The following is a 7,995-nucleotide window of genomic DNA, read 5'->3' as shown; positions in this document are numbered from 1 at the left end:
CGTCTGCCCCTCTGCAGGGTCCCTTGATTCAGGGTACCGCCTGTTCACCCTCCAGGAAATGGCTCTATCCGAGGAGGCTGCAGGGATAGCCCATGTTGGGGCTTTCGGAACATCCTGCCCAAACTCTACAGAATATTAGTAAACAGGCTGTGGACAGCTCAAGGACAGAGCCTGTGGCCGTGGGAGCATGCGGCCCAGGCCTCCCTTCAAGACAGACCCTGCTGCTGGGAGCAGCGTGGGGAGCTGGCAGCCTCCAGCTGCTGCATCTTCAGGGCCTGTGCTGAGGCATGCTGCCCCCAGCTGCTTCCACGCAGGGGATACCAGACCGAGAACCCCGACTCAGAGCACAGGGGTTCCGTGACTGAGACACGGGTACAGAGCTGCCATTCCTACCCAACGGGGTCTCCCCTAGTGAGCAATCTTTGCTCCAGGCTTCCCACCAGCCTGACTGGGATTTTCTCCAGTACCAGGCTCTCCCTCCCAAGGGTCCTTCCTGCCATCGCTCCCTTCCTAGGAGTCAGACCTGCACCCCATCTGAAGACTTTTCCACCCTCTCCTGCCTTGTGTCCTCTTTGTCTTCCCAGGCATTTCGTCCAATAAATCTCATGCACTTCTGCTTTCCTGAAGACCCAAATGGACACTGAAACCATGATGTTATACCCCAAGTGCTGGGGATGCAGAGGGACTGGTTTGGAGCAGAGAACAAGTGCATGGACTAAAATCACAGTGCAGCCCGGCTGGCATGGCTCAGGGGTTGAGCACTGACCCATGAAGTAGAAGGTCATGGTTCAATTTCTCTTCCCTCCCTTTAATAAGTATTTATTAGGCACAATCTAGGAGCCAGGCCCCAGGCTGGGCACCTGGACATCAGCACCAGATGAGAACCAGTCCCTGCCTCCCAAAACCTCTGGCTCCAGACAGAAAGGTTGGTGTAAATTTTTAAAAGGGGGGGGGGGGGGGGGGGGGGGCTTGCTGTAACCATGGTGATCAAGGCCACATGGGGTAAGGCCTTAGCCGCAGTGCTTGTATCTAGGGAAGGTGCCCCAGTCAGCTCTGGAGCCCAGGGATGGAAGTGACAGACAGACCGAGAACAGAAAGGTTAAAACAGACAGGCATGGCAAGGAGGGCAGCTTGCAAAAGGAATCAGCACAGGGCTCCGTGCAGCTGGATGGAGCACTGAAGTAGCAGCTGGGCAACGGCAAGGTGCATGGAGATAGGCAGGGGTCAGGCCCTAAAGCACTCTCCTTAGCATTAACAAGTACAGGCATCATGCTGAGGGCAATGGGGAGAGACTGATGCTTCCTGGAAGGAAGAATATGAGAATGTCCAAGGGTGGAAAATGGATTCAATGGGCATGAATTGGAGGAGTATGAGCCAGGATCTCAACCCAGTGAGGGAGGGCTTCCTCCTCTGAGGATTACTTCACAGCTACATTCCCGCAGTTGTGGCCTTGAAATCCAGTTCCCGGGCCACTGGGCTGCCAGAAATGGCTTCACTTAGAGACAGAGTGGCAAAGGGACATAGTAAGGGTCATGGGAGACGCTTTATGCCAGAGCCAGCTCTGGGCACCACCTGGGCACTCTGTGGCCCTCATCCCATTAGTCGTCCTGATGACTCTACCGTCATCAGTTCATAACTGAGAACAGTGAGGCTCAACAAGAGAAGTGACTTAGCCAAGATCACAGAGCTATGAAGGGTGGAGCCAGAATTTGAACTCAGTTCCTGGAACTCCAAGCCCAGTGCTCTCTGCTCTACACCATGTTATCGCATGCAGGGGACAGTAAGCGCTATGAAAAACACAAGAAGGAGAAGATTAACAAGGCCAACAGAAGTCAGGACAGGCTTTGCAGAGGCAACAAAGGGGGGTGGGAAGGGGGCCTGGAAGACCAGGTAGACCCTGTGAGCAGTAAGGAGTGGTGATGAGGTGAAAGGTGAGAAGAAGGGATACAATTGATGAGTGAAGAGTCACAGTGAAGATTAAGAATGACATATTGCTGAAACAGGTTTGGCTCAGTGGATAGAGCGTTGGCCTGCGGACTGAAAGGTCCCAGGTTCGATTCCAGTCAAGGGCATGTACCTTGGTTGCGGGCACATTCCCAGTGGGAGATGTGCAGGAGGCAGCTGATCGATGTTTCTCTTTCATCAATGTTTCTAACTCTCTATCTCTCTCCCTTCCTCTCTGTAAAAAAATCAATAAAATATATTAAAAAAAAAAAGAATGACACATCCATGGGCCATTTATACAAATGTAACATAAGAAGTTTAATCTAAGTCTCAGGAGATTAAGAGACATGGAGGATAGAATGAAAGTTCTGACACATGTATACTCTGAATCCCAGAGAGGAGAGGAGAATGGAGAAGAGGCAATATTTAGAGAGTGAGTGGTGGAGAATTAATTGAAGACACATCACCGTGAAACTGCACAAAGCTACTCAATGTCTCATTTTGCCAACCAGAGAGAAAAAGCAGATTACTACAAAGAAGAAACAATTAGACTAAAGGTTGACTTCTTGGTTGCAACAATTGAAGCCAGAGGACAACAGAATAATATTCTCAGTGTGCCAAGAAAAAAAATAACTGCTTAATTAAACTATCTTTCAAGGAGAAGGTCAAAATAAACACATATTCAGAAAAAAAATTGAGAGTTGACGACTAAGGGAATTCTAGGATGTACTTCAAGTAGAAGAAATATGATCCTGGATAGAAAAACTGAGATGCTGGAAGGAATGATAAGCATAGATATTGTAGATCAACTTTTAAAAAATATACATATTGTCTTACAAAATGATTGTAATGGATAATTTGAGAGTTTAAAAAGCTAGAACCATCTTATCAGGAGAAAAAGGATTGGAGTTTAAAAAGTTCAGTTGGGTTAGGAAGAGGGTAAAGATATATATTAAATTTAGAATATGTTAAGTACGCATGTTAAATTATCTATGTAAACCATGAAAAGACAGGTTTGAATGTGACATAACCTCCAAACAACAGAGATGAAAAACTACAATGAGAAAATTGTTTTCAATGATGCACGAAACAAGCTAATGACTGAAAATAAGTAACTGAAATATAAATACACTGTGATTCCATGTATTAAATTGAAAAGCCCACAAAGCTCAACACTACGGTTTTTGGAGATTAACATAGTAACAGTAAATAAAGCAATGAAATGATGGACAAAAAAATCAGGATAAGGATCATATCTGGTGGAAGGAAGAGGGCTACGATGTGAGGAGCACACAGAGGCGTCCAAGGATAGCTGATTTTCCACTTCCTAAGCTTTCTTTATTCCCTTCACATGCAGATGCAAACACTGTATATAGTCAATGTTTAATATTTAAAATATTTTAATAGTGTTGCTCTGCAACTCCCCACATATCCCTGCTCTGACAGTCATTCCAAATCGGTCAATGTCCTTTGGCGGACGGAGAGGTTATCACGTGGAAATAAATGGTCACTAATGAGCTTTAACTATCCAAGTTGGCCGAGTCTCTGGAGCCTGGTCCTCAGCACCAGCCCACCCCGAGAGAGTCCGGTTTAATTCTTCTGGGGCACGCCAAGAACCAGCAATGTTTAAAATCTTCTCATGCACTTCTAAGATGTAGCCGGATTTGAGATTCGCTGAGAGCTAGGATAGACAAAGAACTGAAATGTGATTTTTGCATTCTAGAAACTCCCTGTATTTTCAGAGGAGTGGAGGTTTGAGGGCGGGGTTTTGTAGACCTACTTCAGAGGGGTGGGGAGTAGATCCTGTGAGAAGTCCCTGCCAGGAGAGAAAGCGCTCTTCTGGGCTGGGCTGGGCAGAGGGCGAGAAGGACTGGAAGGAGTGCCCTCACTACCTTCTGCACCCAGAGAGACTGAGACGGTAGAGGAGTCCTGTGCCCCAGTTTTTGTGGAGAACTAGCAGGTGCTATGTCTGCATAACGAAGCCACAGCCCAGCGGAAGTGGTGCGTACGGAGAGGGAGAGAGAATCGTCTGAAGACAGTGACTGCCAGCCTCCAGCTTCCTGTGAGCACGGAGGGGACCCAGGATTCCTACCATGTTCTAGTGAGGGTTTTGAACATGGAGGGAGAGCATCCCTCCTGTGTGGCTGCTGGAACCAGAGCCTGGCTCAGCCTTCTGGAGAGCCATTGGCACCACTAGTCAAATGAAGTGCATGCCTATCCTCTGGCCCAACAACATTAATCCTGTGATCGCTACATAGTCCTTATGTAGGCCCATAGGGATCCAGTGCAACGAACTTAACTGATACTTAGAGTACGTTGCGGTGGTGATGAGTTGGAGGCAATCTGGGCATCTGACTCAGGGAGTGGATTGGGCAAAATTAGGCGGCAGTGGGATCCAGTGCAACGAACTTAACTGATACTTAGAGTAAGTTGTGGTGGTGATGAGTTGGAGGCAATCTGGGCATCTGTGACTCAGGGAGTGGATTGGGCAAAATTAGGCGGCAGCGGCCTATGGAATACTGTGCAACAATTAGAACTAGAACACCAGAGGTGCCCGGAGCATGGACTCATAGCAAGTGCTCAGTGAGGCCAAGAAACACAAGTGAGCCCTAGCTGGTTTGGCTCAGGGGATAGAGCATCGGCCCGAGGACTCAAGGGTCCCGGGTTCAATTCCTGTTTAGGGCACGTACCTCGGTTGCAGGTTCCCTGCCCTGGTTGGGGACATGCAAGAGGCATCCAATCGACAGCAGTGTTTCTCACTGACTCTCCCTCTCCATTTCACTCTCTCTCTCTAAAAATCAATGTGAAAAATATCCTTGGGTGAGGATTAAAAAACACATAAATAAATAAAATGCAGTGAAGATCCACCTTTATTAAAGAAAAAAAAAAGAAACACAAGTGATATTTAACGCTCCTCGCCTTGCATGCACACGTATGTAAGTGCAGGGTATGAGGGGTGGATTCTGGAATTGGTGGTGGTGGCAGCATCGGTTTTCAATCTCTTCAAATCCCAAATGAAAACAGGCAGAGCAGCTAAAGAGCAAAACCAAAAGTCCACAGATATGTTTACAACAAAACTAGGTGCCAAGGGATCTCCATGAGCCCCAAATACCAAGGATGGTGGGAACAAACCACCAACACAAGACTTTCAAGACAGCAAGTTCTTAGGCTGGAGGAGGAAGAAGAAGCAACAAGGGTGACGGAGGGACCGAAGAGCAGCGAACAGAAACTCACTGGAGAGCAGGAGACCAGGGTGAGAAAACACAACTGGAACGAGGGAGGGCTGTGCCCTTCCCATCTCCTGGGTGAGGACACGAAGCCCACAGTGGGACACTCCACAGGAATGGGATCGAAATTCAGGAAGATAAGGACAAAGAAAAGAAAGAAGGAGAAGGTTCAGACCCAGGTGGGGGTGGGGAGCAGAGCCTGGCTGTCCCCGGAAGCAAGCTGCCCAGGTTTATGAAGACCTGCCAACAACAGAGGAGGCTCTGTGGACTACAAAACACTTTCCTGGCCCTGGTTTCATTTGAACAGTTCAGGAAAACTAATTTCACATAAAAATTAGCCACAGAGCTCAGTCGGTGTGGCTCAGTGGTTGAGCGTCAACCTATGAACCAGGAGGTCACGTTCAATCCCCAGTCAGGGCACGTGCCCGGTTGCAGTTCAATCCCCTTGAGAACCATTGACATGGAGGTAGACCTCAAAGATCTCTAACTGATAACTGTTGAATAAGAGTTGTAGGAAAATAGTAGTGTATGATCTAATTTATGCAAAAAAGGTGAATTCCACAACAGTTTATATAAACATTATCATCATTTTGTAAAGATCTATGAGTGCAAGGATGTTGTTTGCTTTGTTCCTACTAGAGCCTTGTGTCTGGAAGCTACTAGGCCCTCGATATTGTTGAAGAAATCATTAGTGAAGATTATAACCCAGGTCTAGCATTCATGGGATGCTGACACTATGCCTACCACTGTGCAAAGAGTTTCGTACACACTGGTTCATCCGATCTTCAGATAACTCTTTCCTGGAGGCACTTCTATCCTCCCCATTTCACAGAGCGGGAACTTCAGCTGCACGGGCTGAGTGCGTGCCCGAGGTCTCACGCTAGGAAGCAGTAGGGAGAGGCACAGCCTCCTTTCCAGTGTCAGTCCTGTGCGCCAGGCCTGTGTTCCTGTGGCCCTGCACTGCTCTCCCTACATGTGTTCCCGCTACAGTGTGTGTCCATACCCACCCCTGTCCACAGCTTCCCAAGCCGGGGCCCTGGAAGAAAGTGTGCACAAGGCATGGATGTGCACAGCCAGCTCCTGGCACGGGGCTTCCTGTGCTCACAGCAAGAACAGTGAGGGCTCAGCCGTGAAGCCTGCGAGGCCTCTTGGGGGACTGCTGTTCCCAGGGGCCAAGGTCAGGTTGCAGGCACCAACCTTGGTTCAAGAAGCAGTGGTTACGTCGGGGGCCGAACCCCAGGGGGCCTGAGGGTGGGGAGCAGTCGCACCTCTGCAAACAGAAATCATGCGGTGTGCATAGGTTGACAGGGCCCACAGGATTCAGTAAACCATCTGGGGAAAGCAGCGCTAAACCAGGTAAATCCGCGTTTCCAATCAGGTCTCTGCCCGCCGCCCCCCTCCCAACCCCATCCCCCTTGTTGGCCTGACCTTGAGCAAGGAAATCTCTCTTCAATGGTATGTGAACAAAGAGAAATAAGCTCAACCACAGGAGGTAACCACACAGGCCATTACCTCCTACCTGGGCAGGTCCGGGAGGGAAGTCACCTCCCAGGCCCGAGCTTCCTTAGTGAAACGTTAATCTTTGCCTTGAGCAAGCCCTGTCCATTGTTCTTGTGCACTGATAACACACCTTTAAAATGTCAGATCGCTTCTCAGCCTTTTGGCTAAGAGCATGTCAAATGTCGGTAATTTTCCTTGTCAGCCTCAGAACAACTACGGGGAAACTCAGTGTTATCTGTTCCCCGCACACCATCTCTACTCCCACTCCTTGTAATTGTTCAATGTTAACTGTCCCGCACCCACCAATGTAAAAGCACTGGCTCTCCGTTTCCCCTTTTATCCGAACGTGGAGCTTTCCCTGCTCTGCTTTCTCCTGCCTCCTTAGCCACCACCAATGTACTTCACGCCTCCTTATTTCTCCTTTGATTCTAACTGTATAGAAAGAACTGCAGCGCTGCTCTTCCGGGAGCATTTTCTCCGTCCTTTGAGACTGTGCTTTCTCAGCCCTTGGCTCACATACACTCTTTAAACCTTCCTTTAGGTTTGGGATTTCTTCCGTGGACAATAAAATGGATTCACATTAGTGTTACCCAACGCTGGCCAAATCGAGTGAAATAATGCCAGGAAAGCAATGGCAGCCTCGACCACGGTGGCTGCTACTGCCAAGCTAGACAAAACCAACCCCGCCTCGGCCTAAGCCACGCAGGTCGAAGGGCTGAGGCAGAGGCCAACAGCTGCAATCTGGAAACTGAGGCAGAAAGCCAGCATACAGATCAGGGCTCCTGATGAGGGCTAAAGCGGGGAGGGGGCACCTGCGACAGCCCGCAGGTCCCCAGGCTCCTCCGGGCATCAGAGGCAGTCCGACTAACTGCTGTGCCCCCTGTCGGGCCTCTGTAGAGAAAGGCAAGGCCAAGGTCAGGGGACAGAGGCCCGAGGGCAGCAGCCCTTCCCCGTGGTTGCACGTGGTGAGGATGAGAAGGCGAGGAACACAGAAAGGAAGATGAGCGCCAGCATAGCCAGTCCAGGTTTGCGCTCACTCTCCCAGTGTCACACATGAATATGCAGGCAGGCTGTTTGCAGCCAGCAGCTCCTGACCCCTCTGCTACTGCTGTCACACACACACACACACACACACACACACACACACACACACACACGTCCACGGTGCTCTACCTGACCTCTCCCTACTCAGCCCCGGCAGCCCACACAGATGCTCTCAAACACTGCCAGCAACTTCACATTTGCTATCAAAATAGTTACTTCATTGGCGCTAATCAAGAGCAGCAGGAGGGGAAGGGAAGGGAAGGGAAGGGAAGGGAAGGGA

General features: G+C 49.5%; 1 protein-coding gene across 2 annotated transcripts in view; it reads right to left on the bottom strand.

The window, feature by feature from the left end:
* Positions 1 to 7,995, bottom strand: part of SH2D4B (SH2 domain containing 4B) — a 76,296-nt gene that overhangs the window by 5,586 nt on the left and 62,715 nt on the right. The gene's annotated exons all lie outside the window — the stretch shown is intronic.

The sequence above is a fragment of the Myotis brandtii genome, unplaced genomic scaffold (assembly GCF_000412655.1).
Source record: "Myotis brandtii unplaced genomic scaffold, ASM41265v1 scaffold356, whole genome shotgun sequence".
Classification (NCBI taxonomy): domain Eukaryota; kingdom Metazoa; phylum Chordata; class Mammalia; order Chiroptera; family Vespertilionidae; genus Myotis; species Myotis brandtii.
Note: the sequence above shows the minus strand (reverse complement) of the source record. Positions and strands in the feature narration are given on the sequence as shown.